At 38.0% G+C, this 19,267-nt stretch overlaps 1 pseudogene; it reads left to right on the forward strand.

Annotated features, from left to right (window-relative positions):
* The first annotated feature begins 16,013 nt into the window (after positions 1-16,013).
* LOC149173992 (UDP-glycosyltransferase 1 pseudogene) lies at positions 16,014-16,346 on the forward strand (annotated as a pseudogene).
* The last annotated feature ends 2,921 nt before the right edge of the window (positions 16,347-19,267 follow it).

Here is a 19,267-nt window from a genome sequence, read left to right on the forward strand (position 1 = left end):
GTGCATACTAGTCCATTGGTTAAGCAAGTGCTCTTTCTGGCGTCTGTGTCATTTTCCTACTCTAGCATAAACGCCTTTGCATTTCTCTAGACCTGTCAAGCCAGCATCTTGTCTTCTATAGTTGTCAATAACTTCTCTAGCCGCTCTAATTTGCAGAGTACGGGCTCGTTCACCAGTTTTTCATTTGGTGAACCTGACATGAAATCTCATCAAAAGCAAGGTGTCACTAGACCTTCTTCATGATTTCTGGTATTTAGTTTTAATGGAAACCACCACAAACATGAGTCTGTAGATCAGTTGGTTCTGCGAATGAACTCCAAACTACTGATGTTTGGATTTCAAGAAAATAGTTTTTTAAGTTTCGAGGAGTAGTAATCGACAGTTTCAAGCAGTGGAGTGGTGCCTCCACCCAGGACCCTCCAAGAAGGTCGCCATTAATTAATGTCATTGATACTTTGTGCAATGGCATCCTCCTCCTCAGTGAGCGCCGTGTCATGCTTGTTCTTGTATTTTGCATTGCTTTATGTAATGCTGGTCAAAACATTGGTTCAAGATGCATTAAGGTGGTGTAAACCACCTCAAAACCTCAAGAATTCAGAAGGAATAAGCCATCCCGAGCCATCATCCGAGCTAGGTCATCGTCACTGTAAGATCCATCTTCCGAAGCCGGCCTTCTTCGTTAATCAAAGTACATTGCAACCGAATATACCAAGCTCGAAGCTCACTCGAAGGTCACTCTTAAACACATCAACTCTCATGCTGTTGACCAACACCTTGAAATAACAGTCTTCATAGCATTCATAGATGACACTGTCTTTAATTATTTCTGACTCATCTGTTGGGTATTTTTACAAGGAGAAAATACCAAAAACCAAATAAACAAACACACAGAGGCAATGCTCTGTTTCTACCCTTCCAGGATCTTTTGTGCAGAAGAAGACTTAAAAAAAAATCACAGAGATACAGAGTATTTCACCACCATAAAAGATTTTATTCATTAAAACCTGATACAAAGATTTACCACTGTAAAATCCTTTTTATATTCACTGGTGTGAAAAACAACTTACTGCTGTACTAAAAAGATTTACATAGGTTTACTGCTGTGAAAAACAAAATTACACAGGCTTACAAAATTCACTGCAACATTTTCTTTATGCACTTCTGTGCAAAAAAAACCACACATGGTTTTTCGTTACTCCAAAAATTACATCACCTCGTTCTTGTCTTTTTACACACTGCTGTGTCTACATTTGCACTGCTTGTGCACTTTTCAAAGACAAAATACTCTGTCTTTTATGGAACAATTACACTGTCCCAATTTACAAGTTTACACTGCTGTGTGTAAACATTTCTTACACTCACTGCTGTTGCATATATTGCATTTCAATTCAATGAACAACAAATTCATTACATTTACCTTTACTGCTGTAAGGAAAATTTCTTTTGCATGTGATGCTATTCAAAACTTCTTGCTGCTGCATTTTTTTTTATTTGCATTGTTGTGTGCTTCTCCTTCTTGCCATCATGCTGCTGTCCATAACTTCTTGCTGCTGCATTTTTCATATATACTGCTGTCCATACCCATAACCATAGACTGTCATCCCTGGGTTTTATTTGCTGCTGCGTTGCCTCTGCAATTTTCACTGTCGCTGCCTTTTGTTTCATCATACTGATGTGTGCCCATACTCTTGGCACTTCATTCTCCACAAAAAAAATAACACAGGCTGCTGCTTTTTCTCATGCACCCTTGCTTCACACAATCTTAGTCTTCACTTTTTTTTAATTACACAATGCACTGTTGTGCAATTCCTTTGGCTTTCTGCTGCCACACACATTCTTATACATCCAGTGTGCATTAAAAATCTGCTGTCCCTATTTTTCTTTATGCATTTCTTTGCATGCTGCATTTTTTTTTTTTTTTTTTTTTTTTTTTTTTTTTTTTTTTTTTCTTTTTTTACCGCTGTGTGAAAGAATTTCATTGCATTCTCAGCCACTGGGCATTTACGCTCTGCTGCGTTTTGCCTTCTTCTCATTTTCTTCTCACTGCTTTGCATTTTCATTCCCAATACAAAACATTTCAATCTGCTGTGTATTATACGCACTCTGCTGTGAGTATATTCTCTCATACTACATAAAAGGGAAATTACATTCCATTGCTATGCATTTCAATGCATGTGTACCACAAGAAAAATTTCAAACTGCTGTTCATTCTAATCCATGTGCTCCATAAAAAATTCCAAACTGCTGTTTTATGTTCTGTCTTCCCACTGCTGTGAGGGTCTCCATGCTTTGCATTTTTCTCTTATCTTGATGCTGCTCTTTACATTTCAGCGCTGCCATCTTTTCTTCTTTATGCATTTCTATGCATATTGCATAAAAACAAAGCAAAAACATTGCTGATTTCATCACTGCTGCATATTACCTTTCAGAGGGATTAACAAAGATTTCATTTGCAACTGCTGCGCTGCAATACATCCTCCATCAACAAATGACTGTTAATACAGTTCAGCAAACAAAAATTACAAGCTCCCCTTTAGTGTATGCTTGTCTTCTTTTGGCAGACTCTTCTCAAAACAAATTTAGATCAGCTACGTTGCTTAAGGGGCTTTCACACTGTATTTCTTTTCTTCTCCATACTTGTGTAACTTTCTTCTTTTGCATGGGTCTAGCTTGCATAGGAGCCCATGTTAAGTTACATTCACGTGCCATATGCCCAATGTTATGACACTTGAAACATTCTACATTTTTCATGAATGACATTTCATGATTTCTTCTAAAATTGTCTCTTGGAGATTTTCGGAGACCACAACATTTATCTTTATGAAATGCTCTACAGTCTTTCGCCATATGACCAAAGTTTGAGCAAGCATAACAATAACCATAAAATGAACTTTGGTACCTGGGAGATGGAGGTTTTCTTGATGTACTTCTGAATCCTTGCAGCATTGAGATCCTTTGACGATCATCATTTCCTCTTGTCTCTTTGCCATCAGCTACATTTCTTCTTGGAGCTGATTTTCTACTTGGAGCAGGATCTCTTCTATTGCAGCCTTCATTTTTCTCCTTGCCTTTGCTCGAACTAGGAGCATCACCATCTCTTTCTGGCTTCTTCGCATCTCCTTTGCTTAAAACATCCTCATCCTTGTTTGAGGGTTCAGCTACATACCCAAGTCCTGATTTATCAGATGGAGATCTGTGATAGCTGAGCATGTCATCCAAAGCTTGAGAGCTCTTCATCATTTTGTTCATCCCTTCAACCTTCTTCCTGAGGAGGACAATCTCTTCTTCTAACTTTTCACATACATCATTTCTCTTTGCTAGTTGTCCCTCTGTTTCTTCCTTGCTATGAGTAGCTTCAGCTGCTACTATTTTGAAGGAGATAATATCTGTCTTCATTTTGGAGATTTCTTCATCTTCTGCTTGACTGCTCTTTATTTTCTTTTCAGCTCCTTGTGCCTGCTTCCTGGCTTCTTGTAGTTCGGACTTAAGGGAGGAGACCTCTACCTTGTACTGTCCAATCTCTTCTACAAGCTTGTTCACTTTCTTGTGTCTTTGTTCAAGTTGACTTGTCAAGGCATCTGCCTGCTTCTTTGCTTCATTCAGCTGATTTGTCATGGATATGACTTCTTCATGATGCTTCCTCTTGCATTGATCCAGCTCTTTCTTGAGCTTGGCAAGCTCTTCATCCCTTTCTTTTACTTGAAGCTTGATGAGGTCAAGCTTTTCATTCTCAGCTTCTATGATGGGTTCATGACTTTCTTCTTGACTCATTTTCATGGTCAGTGCTCCCTTTGCATGAAGGTCATGCAGTCTGTCCCATATATCCTTTGCTGATGAGTATTTTCCTAGATTCTTCTTCACAGAATCAGGCAGCCCATCCAAGATTAGTTTTGCTGCTTGTGCATCATATTCCATGGAATCTTTATCCATCTTGCTGTCATCAATCACTGACTCCCAGACTTCAATCCCCTCAGACATTAGGAAAGCCCTCATCATTATTTCCCATACATCAAAGTTTCCATCAAACTTTGGGGTTTCAAATAAAATGTATTCTAATGGATTGCCTTCTAGTTTAGTAGAAGGGGGAGACACATTTTTAACGGCCCTGGAGGCTTTCTTCTTTGACCTTGCCATTCTTATCTAGGCTTTAAATACTTGACTGTGTTTCCTTTTAAATCACTGACTATTCCTTTAATAATAACAGAAAGGAAAGCTTTGAAAAATACCTTAACTGTTTTGGCTGTGGCTTCACACTGCTGGAGAGGTTTGACTGCTGCAACAACACCTTCCTTCAGCTTCTTTGAGTCTTCAAAGAGCCTGGACTAGCTCTGATACCACTGTTGGACATTTTTCAATGGGAAAATACCAAAAACCATAACAAACAAACACAAACCAGGACCTTTGCACAGCGAAACTATTAAAAACAAACATACTCATAATAGAGTATTACACAGCCATAAAAAAATTCTATTGATTAACATATAAAGCCTGAAACAACATTCATCCTCTTTGCTGAGAGGGATTCACCAAAACTTACATTCACCCATCAAAAAACAAGACTCTTTTTTTTCTCTCCACCTGAGATTTCACTATGCTGGGTTTACTGCTGTAAAACCCCCATTTACATTTACTGATGTAAAACTCCTTTTACAGGCTGTTGTAAAACAAAATTTACACAGACTTACAAAAAACGCTCCACCATTTTCTTTATGCACTGCTGTGCAAAACCACACATGGTTTTTGCTACTCCTCTGTTTTACTATGTCTCACAAAACATTACAACCTGTTCCATGTAATTTCTTCGCACTGCTGTGCATTTGTTTTTCTCCTTGCAAAATCAACAAAGATCTACGCATAAAAACATTCACATTCACTTATGCACTTATGTGCATCACCATAGTTTTCTCGCAAGTTTTTCACTGCAGCAAAAACTAATTTTTACGCACTCTCATATATATTCCTCTTTTCACCATGCACTCTATACATTTTACAATTTTCCATTTTTTTTAACATATGTTGCCCCATCTATTCCTTTTACAATGGTCCACGTATAACAACCCCGGAGCACTCTTTTTTTTCGTTCCATGTGTTTATATAAAAAAATAATGGTCAACGCTCCTTTTAAAAAATATGACACATATAGTGCATGTGCCCATACCGCCGTGCATATAAAAGAACATTAAAATTAAATGTTCTACCACCCATTTACGACCTCAATAAATTCAATTTAATTCCTTTTCTGCGGTGGTCAACAGGAAAACCAAGCACGCCACGCAAACCATTGAATTGACGCAGGCCCGTGCACCTTCAAGAATCGACGGCTGACAACACGCAAGGAGATCGGACGGCGGAGGTTGATATCGGAAACCATAAAACTGCTGAAGTTTACCTCCCGAGAACGTGACGTTGCGTTACGTCAGGTCAGAAACACGTGGCGGCTCCAAATTTTCTCGGGTTGAAGAGTACGGAGATTCCCTTCGCCGGAAACTGGCCCGAGAACTCTCCGGCGGGTTTGCCCGACGGTTTCTGGCGTCTGCGTTGAAATTACGATTTCAACATCATCTAAGTCAGGTCTGTGATAAAAAGGGCCAAGAGGAAACTTCTGAGGGGCATACAGTTTCTCCTGCTTACTTTGGGAGATAGCAAGCGAGTCATTGAAAATGTGGGAGTTGTTTTGGGGGTGTGTGCCACCCTCATCGATTACTATTTCAGTTGGCTAACTATTTCAGTTGGCTGTGCCGACACGATTGGCGAGCCTATTCCATACCCAAAACCTTTTAAAAAGGTCAACTAGTTTTGGTAAGTGGGCATATCTATAAGCGAACAAATCCTCCTTGGCACCCACGAATTCCAAAACCGATATGATTCAAGGGTTCTCTAAGAGGAGCTCCAAGGAAATTGTATAATAGGTGGCATATAATTCTAGCCCACATAAGTAGTTGGTCCTCCATATTCTGGTATAGCCTAAGAAATTTTTTACCTTCGAAATGGGCACGCAGAGTAGGTAGTCTTTGTGACTTATTACAGTTTAAATTTCTTCTGATTTGATTGAGTCTGCTGGGTGGTATATTCGTTGGGCTCTGTGGAGAATCATCCTCCTAAACTACACTGACAGCTCCATTGTGGAGTAAGAATCGGTTAGCTTATATGTTACCAAGGACTCTTCTTTACTCTCCAACGCTCTCTACAATTGCCCCGCTTTTCATAATTGAGAAAGACAAGGTCTGTGGCTTATGACTTTCTAATGTAATTTAGACTTTGAAAAGTTGGGATAACTGTTGTGAGCACAACGGAGTAGATCATCGAATCTATGTCGGATCTCAGTTTCTTGAATAATTCTGAGGTTTGTATTTCCTTATCAACAATTGTATTTGGCTGCACTCCTCAAGCATATGGGCCTTTGAAGTGTTTTAAGGATCATTTCCAACTTCTTTTGTAGTTTCATCAACTCTTTCCAACTTTTCAGGCATGTTGAGATTTAGTTTCAACTGAAGTGACTACGGTTTCAATATTTTGATTTTGTAACTTGGAGGGACAAGATATATCAGTGCTTGCAGTCTCAGCAATTTGATTTTGATTTTCATATCATACCTTTGACATGAAAGACAATAATTGCGAAAATGCCATGAAGATGAAAATAATTTGTTCGCATATATCTTTGATATTTCTTGTGAATTTCGATTGACATAGCCTTGAAGATAAATTATTCTGCCTAATGGATTATTAAAGTATATAGAAGTTATCATCTTATTCCAAAAGTTCCATGATTTTACCATTCATCCAAAACTTGGTGCAAATCGAAAGAGTAGCCACTTCTAATATCTTTGAAAAAAGCGTTAAAATAAGTGTATTTAACAGAGTTTGATTTGTTGATAAATGTTGGAAACCAGAGGCACAGCAAACAAAAATAAATAAACAAACAATAGAATTAAGCATGCACAGTGAACACAGGTTTTAACGTGGTTCACCCAACCAATCTGGGCTACGTCCACCAAACATAGGCATCAGGTTTTAACGTGGTTCACCCAACCAATCTGGGCTACGTCCACCAAACATAGGCATCAGGAATATATTAATTAAATTGGAGATTACATCATGAAATCCTCACACTCTCTCGTAGCAATAGCCTAGAGAATCCAACAGCTTCATAACTCCCTCACATCAAATATAGGAGGCATTAACTCCCTCCCAACAACCTGGAGCTAATCTAGGAACTGAATCCCTATTGTTGTCATCAGATGAGATTTTTGCCTATTTCATCCCAAACAGAAAATCTCAACAATCTCCACCTTGACAACAATTCGCCTCATGCCATGTTATTATTATTTTATCTTTTCTGCAAGCCAAGAGAAGCCAAACACCAGCGTAGCTTCTCCAACAAAACTGGTTTCGTGAGCATGTTTGCACAGTTTTCCTTTGTATGCACCTTTTCAAGAGAAACTCCCCTTTCAGTGATAACGTGTCTTACAAAATGATATTTGATTGGAATATGCTTTGATTTACTATGATAGGCCGGATTCTTAGCCAAATGTATTGCATTTTGACTGTCACAAAGTAACCTGATGTTATCCTGTAACCTACCAAACTCACCAAGCAAACCTTTCAACCAAACTGCCTCTTTGCAAGCATGAGAAGCATCAATGTATTCTCCTTCACTAGTGGACAGAGCAACAATGTTCTGTAGCTTTGACATCCAGCTTATAGCTCCACCTGCAAGAGTAAAGACGTACCCTGAAGTTGATCTTCTCTTATCCAAATCACCTGCAAAATCGGAATCAACATATCCGCAAACAAATTCACTACTCTTATTGTAAGAAATACAATAATTACTTGTGCCTCTCAAGTACCGAAGCACCCATTTCACTGCTAACCAGTGCTCTTTACCCGGATTTGCCATGTACCCGCTGACAACCCCAACTGCATGAGAAATATTTGGTCGCGTACACACCATCGCATACATCAAACATACTACTACATTGGCATAAGGAATTTGAGACATATAATCCTTTTCTTCATCTGTATTAGGACATAAACTCGAAGAAAGCTTAAAATGGGAAGCTAAAGGGATCGACACATGCTTAACATTGTTCATACCAAACCTCAAAAGTATTTTCTCAACATACTTCTATTGTGATAACCATAGCTTACCATTGCCCCTGTCTCTGAAAATCTCCATGCCCAAAATCTGTCTTGCGGCTCCTAGATCTTTCATATCAAACGTCCTTGCCATCTGAGTCTTCAACCTGTTGATTTCTTCAATGCTTTTGCTTGCTAAAAGCATATCATCAACATACAACACTAAGATAATGAACATGCCATTATTCAACTGTTTAAAATAAACACAATGATCATATTCACTTCTAACATATTTCTCACTCAACATGAAAGAATCAAACTTCTTATACCACTGTCGAGGCGACTGCTTCAGGCCATATAATGACTTCTTGAGCCTGCAGACAAATTTCTCATAGCGACGGTGAACAAACCCTTCCGGTTGTTCCATATATATTTCCTCATCTAAATCACCATGTAGAAATGCAGTCTTAACATCTAACTACTGCAACTCTAAATCAAGCAAAGCCACTAATGCTAACACAAGTCTAATTGAAACAATTTTAACCACTGGTGAAAATATCTCATGAAAGTCTATGCCAGCTTTCTGAGAAAACCCTTTTGCAACCAGCCGAGCTTTGTACCTGTCTTCTGTATCATTCACACCCCGTTTCAGCTTGAAGACCCATTTGCATCCCACATTTTTCCTGCCTTTTGGAAGCTCAACCAGATCCCATGTACCATTCTTACCTAAGGCCATCATTTCTTCTTTCATGGCTGCTTTCAATTTGTCACTATTTGAACCTTCTACAGCTTCCTGATAACACAAAGGTTCATCATCATTAGCGATCAAAGCAACTGAAGTAACATGATCGTCATACCTTCTCGGACGACGTTTGATTCTTGTAGATCTCCTTAAGAATGTTTCTGGTGCTTCCACAATTGGCTGTCTATCAACTGTAGGAATTTCTTCATGATTGCCATCTCAGACCTGTTCATGTCCTCCATCTGAACACTGTTCATAATCTGATTCTGAAACCTGTTCATGACTAGAATCTGAACTATGGTCGTTATGACTATCATTAGAAATGCTGTCAAACTGAATATGCTGGAAATCATATACATCATCCTGTTTCAATATTCTATCTACATCTAACAGTACAAGAGAGGATTCATTAAACTTTACATCTCTGTTGATGATGATTTTGCGGGTAGTAGGATCCCACAATCTATATCCCTTCGTTCCATCACCATACCCAACAAAGATATACCTTTTAGACTTTGGATCTAATTTAGTTTGCTGATGTTTAGGCACTAAAGCATATGCATCACAACCAAACACTCTGAGTTTAGAATAATCACAAGGGTGTCCTGTCCATACCTCTTGCAGAATCTTGCAGTCTATAGCCGTTGATGGAGATCGGTTTATCACATAACAAGCTGTTGCCATCGCTTCCGTCCACAACTCCTTCGGCAACCCGGCGTTACTCAGCATACACCTTGCTCTCTCTAGAAGAGTCATGTTCATGCGTTCAGCAACTCCATTCTGCTGAGGAGTATAAACCGTGGTCTTATGTCTCTCGATCCCTGCATCCTTGCAATAGCTGTCAAACTCCTTGGAGGAAAACTCACCACCATTGTCAGTTCTTAAACATTTGATAGTTCTACCAGTGCTGTTTTCTACCGGGGGATGAATTCTCGGAATGTCGAACGAAGGGGTGGGCCCCGGTAATATGACGATGGGATCCGTGGATGAGCTCGGTTAAACAGGAGGTGTGCTTCGGATTCTTCATGGACGTGTCTTGTGCCCCAACACGGTGAAGAGGAGTTGACCTGGGATGGAGCAAGCTCTCGAGACAGGTGGTGCTACCATGTAAGGCGTGTGCTTCCGACGCATTGGAGCGCAGAATCCTGGTTGCTAGAGAGTGGACGGATGGATAATCATTTGAGGGGAGGCTCGATGGTCCTTTGTTCGAGGGGAGGATTGTTGGGTATACGACCAATAGTCCCACATTGACTAGAAGTGGGGAAGATCATGGGTATATAAAGATGGACAAATATCTCCATTGGTATGAGGCCTTTTGGGGTAAGTCCAAAAGCAAATCCATGAGGGCTTAGGCCCAAAGTGGACAATATCATACCATTGTGGAGATATGTGGTGTCGAGAGTCCTAACAATAAAATGGGAATACTTTATGGAGTATTAGAGTTATTGAACACACTAATACATTCTAGTGTCGAAAACATAGTCAACATCAACAAAGACACTCTCTCTGACATTCAGAGGTGCCTGCGATCGATGTTTTGTAGCTTGAATCAGAGCTACAGCAAGAAGAATTAAAAAGAAGGAGTCATTCTGAACCTGTTTATGTTCAAAACAATGAAATAGACTCCCATAAACAGCGAGTCAATATTGTTAAAGTTCATTCAGATCGAGTGCCCAATAAAGCAGCAATTGTACATGTAGATGCAGAAACTCAGTCTGCACTTCCCAAGCCCATCATCAGACCTTGGGAATAGCTTGTCCACAACAAGCACAGAACTGGTCTTAGATATGACAAGGACTTGTTTTTTCATATTCCAAACTACGCCAAGCGCATTCAGTTTCAGAGTGTTGGATTCATTCATGACAATTCACCTGCTCCTCATGACAGTTTAACTTCAGCTGATCCAGACTTTGCCTCTCTTCCACAGCAACAACAACAACCACAGATTGTAAAATGCCAACACTGTGACCGAGTTGGCCATCTGAAAGATCACTGTTTTGATCTTCATTCATGTAAGCACTGTCATAAAACCAATCATTCTTCACACAGATGCTTCAGAAACAAACGTCCTGCAAGAACAAAGATTCATCTTGGATGGATCGCTTCTTGGCAATGGGCATCAACAACCAAGAAGATATTCCAAACACATGTCAGAAGTTGTTCCAAAGTATTAAACAATCTTGCAGTTGAGTTTCCTCCATCATCTCACCTTGTATCTGACAGGGGGGAAATGATGGTCATCTACAAGCTTCAAAGTCACATCAAGCGAGCCTGAGCCACAACCTGCCACACCAGTTTCAGAGTTGTAGCCAGAGAAAAGGATGCCCGTGAACATGCCTTCAGTTGGCAATCTGGGACACTTCCTCTAGCAGAAGACTTCAGCTTCTTGCCAGCTTTAGAAGAATTCCAGTAACAAAATTGAGGACACTTCTTCTAGCAGAATACACCAGCTTCTTGCCAGTTTTGGAAGAGTTCCAGGAATTGCATTAAGCATTCCAGAGTTGTTGGTTATACTTAAACCATCACAGGTTGAGACTTCCCTTTTCAGGTTGAAGTTTTACCTTGTATGTGGGGTGAGACCTCCCTTTTATGGTTGAAGGTTTCCCTCTTTAAAACAATAGGATCACTTCCTCTAGCAAAAAACTTCAGTTTCTTGCCAGTTTTGGAAGAGTTCCGGGAACTACACTAAACGTTCCAGTGTTGGTGGTCATCCTTAAACCACCACCCTTTTTACCAACATTTCATAGAGCACATTCAGCCTAGTGCTGCCATGTATTTTTTGCACATTTTGTATTACAGCTCTCTTCTTCAACTCATACATAACCCTTGGGCTTAAGGGGGGGAATGTTGGACACCTAATCCTCAATGAGTGAGTGTGGAAGCCGAATGGACAAAAGGAGTCCAAGAAACCTTGGGATGTGGAACCCAACGGTCATATATTGTACTATAAATGTAAATCAATTGTTATTGCACTCTCATGTTTATCTTTCATATCTTTCTGGCTGCCCATGTGTGTTTAACAGACACATATTTTTTGTAAGTAATTTCAGTTTTCTTGTTGGATGGAGACATTGGCCTACTAGAAACAATTTATGGAGGTGTAGTGGAAGATTTAGATTAAAAAGCATATGTAGAAGGAAATTTAATTTACTTGAGTCATTGTAATGCTTGATGAGTAAAGTCTACCCCCATTGAAGAGGCAGTGGCCCTAAAAAACCACTTTCCATGAAGTAATAAGTTATGCTAAATAACTATTTGTTATGATTGTTGTGAGAGAGAAAGGTTTGTGGTCATCCAAAACCACTTGACGTAATGTATGTTTGTGGTAATTTGAAACCACCTAAGGTTTGTGTGGTTAAGGATAAGCCTAAAAACACAAGTTGATGATTATATTGATATATGGGAGTTAAGGGTATAAATATCTGTTGATAAACTACGTAAGAGAAAAGGTTTCCTATAGAAATAGTGGATACAGTGGTAGAAAACCCATGCATTTAGGTGGATGGTAAATTTTTTATATGGACTTAAACAAACACATTATTTATGTCTGTTTAGGTATAATATGAAAATTGAAGATAAATGAAGATGAAATAATAAGGCCAAAGAAGAAAAGTGTAGAGGATTGAAGATAAAGATGGGACCAATTCAAAGGACAATTGAAGATATTTAAATCACAATAATTTGTTAAGGGGGGTTATAATGGAATAACTCCTACGTGTGAAGTAAATTTAATATCTAAATTGTGAAATGAAAATGTAATGATGTAGACCAAACATAACAGTCTATGGAAGATTAAGATATTGGGAGAAATGGGTGAAAATAGGGATGAAGATTTATCGAGAGATTTCTGGAAAGATTTGAGCATATTTTCATGTTGGTGGTTTGAAAAACTTTATCATCCATGATGTATTTGTTATGCTAGCCATAATTATATATAGTGACCATCTTGTACAATACAAATATACACTAGAATGTTTGCTTGCTTCATGATTGGCCATTAGAGCCAACAGATGGTGGCAGCATCAAATGAGGATTTAGAATTCTTTCAAATTTCTTGCTTTAATTTGTTAGATCCATTGGGATTTCTTTAAATTTGCAAAGTTGTTAGATGCACTATTATTGACAAAGGTGTAGTTATCATTTTTTTCACATATAAAAATTAATATTGGTGGTTGCCCTCTTCAAATTATGTGGCAAGGACATAATTTCCAAAGTTTAGTTTATATGGCCAAAAATATATTAATTGGAAAAGGATATTAATTTATAAAGAATTTTGGAAAGAATTTTTTGGAAAGGATATTGGTTTTTAATTTTTTCTAGGCAAGGTTTTTGTTTGATTTATTATACATTAAACAATAACTTCATTTTGGTTCCTTCATTTGTTTAGTAGGTCATAGAAATTTCCTAATTAGAAATAGGGAATACGGGTTTCTTTAGTCACCTTCATGGCACAATGTGGTTCCCCTTGGAGGTGTAGAATACAAAACAAACACCCCTAGTTAATGTTCTAGTCAACACAAGTGTCATCAATCCAAATAATGCAAAAATATCAGGTTTGACTTCCATATTTATCTAAAAAGCACAATTGAGGTCGATATCACACTTTTGATGGATTGAATTGCCTAAGTTTAGATGTTATATCAATATGTCATTACTCGAGGAGATGGAACATAACTTTGTTTATTATATCTTAGTTTTTATAAATAAAAATAAAGAGTAGAAGAAAGGGAACATTGTATACAATGAACTTTTAATTAAGATATGTGCATTTTCATGTTTCTATGTTCATATATTACTCTAATTTTTAGAAGATCATAGTCATGATGTGGTTATGAAAATTCTAGAGGGACCCCATGGTTTGGACATGTGCACTATTATATTTATGTGAGTTACTGTGTATACATTTCATTATTTCCACCGTATAGATATATTCTTGGGAAACACTTTAAATTCTTCTCAACTTTTTATTATTTATCAATTGTTTATGTTTTCTTTGAGGTCTCATATGTTTGATTAGTTGTATATTTGCTTTAACTGAAGCTTGAATCTGCCTTTTAGTCACAATTCAGAGTGGTCATCAGAGTACTATTACCAATGCTATATAATCACTGAGTTGTGATAAACTGCTATAAATTTCCTTTATACTAGTGGAACCATAGTGGATACTACTTAGAGTATTGAAGCTTGATTGCACATCTTCCATATTTCTTAGCTAAATAGTAATTATTGGATGAATGTTTTCTAATCTTATTTTAATCATTAACTACATAGTGAACAAGGTATTGTTACATAAGCCATTTACCCATATAGACAATGAAATATTGAAACTTGATTTCCTGCAAGTGAAGCTATTATAGACATAGATTAAAGGATTAGACATTATTTCATTTGAATTTTTATGTTGTTAAGTTATCATTCATGTTTGTAGAAAATTGATAATACTTCTGTGATGCCAATCTAACAGCTTAGTCAAAAGCTCTAAAGTTTAATGTCATGACGATATAACCCAATAAATAAAAAACACAACATATATTTTTAAAAATCATCCCCCCACCCACTTTATATATATTAATCACTTACGAATCTATTGCAAGCATAACTAAACTATTTAATATAGTGGTGGCATCGTCCATATGTTTGCACTGACGTTGCACCCAAAATTAAACTGTTTAATATAACCTCGGGTCCTGGCATTTTCCATACGTCTCTCCTAAATTGCCCATATGTCTGCAGTGACGTGGCAAGCAAAACTAAACTGTTTAAAATAGTGGCACTAGCATCGTCCATATGTCCGCCCTGACGTTGCAAGCAAAATTAAGTTGTTTAATATAGCCTTGGGTCCTGTCATTTTCCATAAGTCTCTCCTAAATTGCCAACATGCTACTACAAAGTCAACAAATGAATGAAAAATCCACCCTAAATTGTTTGTAGTCTTTTACCAAGTCCTCGGAACAACAAAAACGTGGTGGGTCATATATTTGTTTAAAATTTAGTTTTGGCTGCCTCCCCCAATTATTCATTACGATGCAAGCTCACTCATACATTTGTTTTATAACTATAAATTCTCTGCTTCACTGTTACAAAACCCACCCTTCAAATATTGGCATTTGCTTGTTGGAATATAGAGACATTTATGGAGTCACAAGAGCAGAGCCAAAAGCCTCATGTCACAATATTCCCTGGGTTTGGGTCAAGCCATCACATCGTACTGCTCGAGATTGCAAAGTAGCTCACTGTGTACCATGGCTTTTCTATCACCTTCTTCACCGCCAAATGGATGGATGACTCTCCTCACCACACCCTGCCGCCTTCGTCAGGGCACATGATCCACTTCATAGAGCTTCCTGATGTTTAGATCGAAGGGGATCATGCCGAGATGAACATTTTTGTTCGCATGCCCTTACTATTGGAGAAAGATAAAATATTAGTGCAATATGCTCTCACATCCTTTTCATTTCCTATTTGCGCTTTCATAATCGATCTTTTCAGTACACCCATGTTGGATGTCGCCTCCAAACTGAAAATACCTTGCTACATATTCTCCACTTCTGGGGCTTCTCTGCTTTGCATCATGCTCTACCTTCCAACACTTGTCGACAACATTGAAAATTCCTTCAAAGATGTGGATTTCCCGATCGAAGTGGCGGGCCTTCTGCCGATTCCCGGAATAGATTTTCCAGACCCTCTTCTATACAGATCTGATATTTCATTCAACTGGTTCATTCAACATTCCCTTCGGCTTTAGGAAGCTCGTGGAATACTGATAAATACATGCCAAGAAATGGAACAAGAACAAATAAAAGCTCTCAAGGAAGGAAAGGTTCTGAGCGTTGTTGAAATGACCCCTTCCATTTATCCCGTTGGGCCACTAGTAGCTTAGCCTCTGTCGGAATCTGAAGAGAAGTTTAATAAGGAGGGCTGCCTCGAGTACCTGGACCGCCAGCCCGCCTTGTCAGTTCTGTTCGTTTCTTTCGGGAGCCGTGGCACCTTATTGGAGAATCAGATTCGAGAACTAGCTTTGGGACTAGAAGCAAGAAGGCAGCGGTTCCTTTGGGTGTTGAGGGAGGTTCTACCTGAGGGTTTGGAGACTCAAACCCAGGACCATGGATTTTTGGTGGATTCATGGGTGCCTCAGATTGTTGTCCTCTCTCATCCATCCACAGGCAGTTTCCTTTCTCATTGCGGTTGGAATTCAATGATCGAAAGCGTCTTACATGGAGTGCCAATGATCGCTTGGCCTCTCTTTGCTGAACAAAGAATGAATTCCTTCCTTCTCGTGAAGGAGATGAAGGTGGGCATTGAAGCACAGAAGGGAGCAGATGGATTGGTGAAGAGAGAGGAAGTGGAAAGAGCGGCAAGGGTATTAATGGAAGGAGAGGGTGGAATGGAAATGAAGAAGGGGATGGCAGAATTGATGGGGAAGGCCCGATTTGCAATGGCGGAGGGATGGAGTTCATACCACACGCTGGCCAATGTGGCTTCTGTTTGGAAGGAAATGCATGCCACTAAAACACTACCTGCTACTTGAAACTTGAAAGGTCTCGCTTGATACGTCACATCTGGATGTTAAGACGGTTGACGGTTCGTATGGACCATTGCACCTAGCATTGCTCAATTCAAATCAACGGCTAATGATTACCCAATCGTCTAACAACAAAATCGAATGGCACATATTTTGACACGACAATAGTTAGGGGGAGTTCATTTCAGAGGGAAACGCCTTATGGCGTAATAAATAGAGTTTTTTTCCTTTTAACATATGATATGAATGGTTTGGAATTTCAATTGTATGGTATATTGGATGATTATTTTTTTTTAATGTTTTATATAAGTTTATGAAAAGGAGTTAGTAGTTATTTTTGAAGATTTTTTAAAAGAAAATGGTTGACTACTCTAGTTTTAGAACATAGAAAAATTATTTAAAAAATGTGGGTTAACTGTGTTCAGTTTGAGAATGCCACTCTTCTAATAGTTTTCTATATTTCTTTTTGTGTCTTCTAGAAGCTAAATTTCAATGGGTCAATCAATCAAAGAATGGTGACAAGAATTAGGTATTACAACTAAGGATATTGTGTAAGTCATTTTTTCAGAAATCACTCATTAGAATCTAAATCACTCATAGGAATTTATGAGGTGCAAGTTAAATACTTACAAGTTAAATTTATAGTTTCAAATTATTCTTGCTAATCACTTTAGACATTTCAAAGTGTTTTCTGCAAAAAAAAAAAAAAAAAAATTCTATAAAACTTCAAATTCTTGGTACCCAATGATAGGTGAGAAAATATTTAAATTATACCATGGTTACCATTACTATGATGATGCCAAGGAGGTGGGAAAAGAGTGTTGGAAGTGAGTAAGTAGAGCTAGGGTTTATAAAATTTGAAATTTTTTTATTGAAAGTGCTAAATTTTTAGTAGTAGCCTAGAAAATCAAAACAGATCTAAATATGTTAACTCAACAAAAATTTAAGACATAAAATATCTAATTTTCTATTATTGGTAAACAAATATTTACATTGATGAGTTGGGAACTACCATTAGAACATATGACGCCAATTACAATTTTCTACCCATCACCAGCTAGAAAACCCCTACTTTCTATCAATTATTGACTCCCCACTATTAGAAAGAATTCATATTCCTATCTTTGTAAGCCACCACTTGTAGGAGGCCCCATCCTCATCAACCTCTATGTAGAGGTCATTTCATAATTTTCATACTTGGCCCAATATGATGGACTCAACATACATGCAACAACAACATATCAAGTCTGAAAATTAATCTCTCAAACTTTGTTGATCAATTATATAAGTGAACAAGAAGAATCATTATGAATTATAGCTCCTCAAGTGTTAGCATAATATATTTATAATTTTCCTCTCATCAAAATGGAGAAAATCAAAATATTAATTACCTTCTATTCCTCATAATGACCTTATTAAATGAAATAATATTAATTAACCCTTAAGTTCTCACACCAAATACTATGGGAAAAATCCTTGGTAATTTTAGCCAAACACAACCAATCTAACACACTTACAATGCATATTCAAACACTTCAACTAATAAAACATATGCATAACCAAACATGTGCAACCAATCAAACACATGGTGTAAGGTTGACATAAATTCCAACAAAACACTCTTGGTGCCAACAAACTCCCCCTTTGGCATTGATCTCAATTGACAACCATACCAAACTCAAGTGGTTGTGTCACTATCCCCCTTTGGAATTAATGGAAAGAGGCTATGGTTGGAAAGATCATAACAATGTTAATGGTGCCAACAACAAAAACCTGAAATAAAATCCCCGAGACATGGGTAAGAAATATCATATGCACACCATTTTGTCTCCATAACATATACATAAATTATATAAACCCAATACACATAGGGAAACACTACATACTTGGTGCATTAACTAACAAAGAAAACTCTAATCAACAATACTATCTTCATCACTTCATAGCATTAGCATCACATATGCATCACAAGAAACAACATATGTAAAGTACAAGTTATCAATAATACCAATAATTGCACCCACTACCAAGAGGTGGCACTAAATCTCAATACAACTCATACTTCAACTAAATCAACTCACTACAAATAAATATGAGTCTAATAATACATCAACAACATACATCGACCATGTAATGCCTTCTTGAACATCAATACAATGTAATGCATCCAAAAATTTATAAACATCAGTTAAAACATCGTAGTATGGCAGACTTCTTACCTCTGAAAATACGCCATACAACGATTTGGTCATCATGTTACAACGTAGAGTAAACACTTCGTGAAATTGATTATGCGAGTGTTCCAATTCCTCATCTAAATATGAGGTGCAGGAGCTTTAATGGTCCCATGCAATACGTCCATCTCCTCTTAGATTCACCTAGTCTTGATTTCGCGCTATTATCTTATAAATTTGGTCCAAATCATCGTCACTTTCATAATCGCGGACCGATTCAGTATAGCGCAATCCCTCTGCGGGGTCCAACAGTATTACTACGCGGAGAATATTCTTTCAAATGACATCGTTCACTTCTTCAAATTGATCACCTTCTTCATGTCAATAGCCCAGTCAATCCCAAGGAGCGTGGGGTAGGGATTGTTGTCATCGACAATTTCTATTACTTCGAAATCCACCAATACACTCACGCCTTCAATATCGACTGTCACTCCCTATAATATGCCCATGGGGATAATCTTTTGTTGATTCACCATCCTCAATTGAATAGGAAACCACTGTAGTGCAGGTCTCCCCATCCTCTCCCATTTCTAGAATAACTTGGTCCATCTCATACTCTCTTATTTGCATGGTGAGCCTCATCTCACACCTTGTTCTTTCCTTCTACTTAAAATTTTCCTCACCACACGTGGCCCCTCAGGAGAATTACTAGCACATTTATTGATCAACTCCTCTAATCCCTTTACGACCTTG

Source organism: Pinus tabuliformis, chromosome 4_1 (genome assembly GCF_031772625.1).
Source record: "Pinus tabuliformis cultivar Carrire ecotype Pingquan chromosome 4_1, CPIR1, whole genome shotgun sequence".
NCBI lineage: Eukaryota > Viridiplantae > Streptophyta > Pinopsida > Pinales > Pinaceae > Pinus > Pinus tabuliformis.